Genomic DNA, 1,945 nt, shown 5'->3' with positions numbered 1-1,945 from the left:
CAGTATAGCATTCAGAGTATCAATCTCAAGAACTCCTTTCTTCTGACTTATCCCATTATTCATAGGGTTCCTTTCAGAAGTGTACATGAATTGGTTATTTGCAACCATTTCAATGAGTTTCTAAGCTTCTGCAGACGTCTTCTTCAGATGAAGAGATCCTCCAGCAGAGCTGTCCAATGACATCTTGGACAGTTCAGACAGACTATCATAGAAGATACCTATGATGCTCCATTCTGAAAGCATGTCAGAAGGACACCTTCTGATCAATTGCTTGTATCTTTCCCATGCTTCATAGAGGGATTCACATTCCTTCTGTCTGAAGGTTTGGACTTCCACTCTAAGCTTGCTCAATTTTTGAGGTGGAAAGAACTTTGCCAAGAAGGCATTAACTAGCTTTTCCCAAGAGTTCAGGCTTTCTTTAGGTTGTGAGTCCAACCATGTCCTAGCTCTGTCTCTTACAGCAAAAGGGAAGAGCATAAGTCTGTAAACCTCAGGATCAACCCCATTAGTCTTGACAGTGTCACAGATTTGTAAGAATTCAGCTAAGAACTGATGAGGATCTTCTAATGGAAGTCCATGAAACTTGCAATTCTGTTGCATTAGAGAAACTAATTGAGGCTTAAGCTCAAAATTGTTTGCTCCAATGGAAGGGATAGAGATGCTTCTCCCGTAGAAGTCAGGAGTAGGTGCAGTAAAGTCACCAAGAACCTTCCTTGCATTGTTGGTGTTTTCGACTGCCATGGCTTCTTCTTGTTTGAAAAGCTCTGTTAGGTCCTCTACAGAAAGTTGTACTTTAGCTTCTCTCAGCTTTCTCTTCAAGGTCCTTTCGGGTTCAGGATCAGCCTCAACCAGAATGTCTTTGTCCTTACTCCTGCTCATTTGAAAGAGATAAGAAGAAAGTATGGAATCATCTATGTCACAGTATAGAGATTCCTTGAGGTGTCAGAGGAAAAGAAAAATAGAAAGAGAAGAATTCGAACTTATCAAGAGGGGTAGAGTTCGAATTGTTGATAGTGGAGGAGTGTTAATCCATAAATAGAAGGATGTGAGAAGAGGGAAAGAATTTTTGAAATTAAAGTAAAAGATTTTGAAATAATTAAAAGAAATTTTGAAAATTTGGTAAAGGTTTTTCGAAAATTAAGATTGGGAAAGAAATTAAGTGATTTTTGAAAAAGATTTTGAAATTAGAAATCAAAAAGATATGATTGAAACTTAATTTTGAAAAAGATGTGATTGAAAAGATATGATTAAGAAGATATGATTGAAAATCAAATAGAAAAAGGAAAGTTTTAAAATTAAAGTTGATTACTTGACTAACAAGAAATTAGAAGATATGATTCTAGAATTAAAACTTTTGATCCTTTCTTAATAGGCAAGTAACAACTAGAAAATTTTGAATTGAATCACTAATTGTGGCAAGGATTTTCGAAAATAGTAATAAAAAAAATTGAAAAGAAATTGATTTTGAAAAGATATGATTTGAAAAAAAAAATTGATTTTGAAAAATTATGAATATTTGAAAAAGATTTGAATTAAAAACAAAATCTTCCCTCTAGTGTCTTCCTGGCGTTAAACGCCCAGAATGGCATCCATTCTGGCGTTTAACTCCCAAAATCCTACCTTTTTGGGCATTTAACGCCCAGCCAGGTACCCTGGCTGGCGTTTAAATGCCAGTTTTCCTTCTTCACTGGGCGTTTTGAACGCCCAGCTTTTTCTGTGTAATTCCTCTGCTGAATGCTCTGAATCTTCAATTTTCTGTGTTATTGACTTGAAAAGACAATTAAAAAAAATTTTTTGAATTTTTAAATGATGAGAAACAATAATAAAAGAATGCAACTAAGATCAAATAAACAATGTATGCAAGACACCAAACTTAGAAGTTTGTATACTAAGGACTATAACAATTTGAAAATGCATATAGGAAACAACAAAAGACACAAAATAA

General features: G+C 34.6%; 1 non-coding gene across 1 annotated transcript; it reads left to right on the top strand.

Moving 5' to 3' along the window:
- The first annotated feature begins 237 nt into the window (after window positions 1–237).
- LOC148576611 (small nucleolar RNA R71) lies at window positions 238–345 on the top strand. The gene has a single exon (XR_015903678.1). It is a non-coding gene; the product is annotated as a small nucleolar RNA R71 (small nucleolar RNA).
- Window positions 346–1,945: the final 1,600 nt, after the last annotated feature.

Source organism: Arachis ipaensis, chromosome B1 (assembly GCF_059453495.1).
Source record: "Arachis ipaensis isolate K30076 ecotype BB chromosome B1, ASM5945349v1, whole genome shotgun sequence".
NCBI lineage: Eukaryota > Viridiplantae > Streptophyta > Magnoliopsida > Fabales > Fabaceae > Arachis > Arachis ipaensis.
The sequence above is the reverse complement of the archived record's forward strand: the minus strand, read 5'-3'. Positions and strand labels throughout refer to the sequence as shown.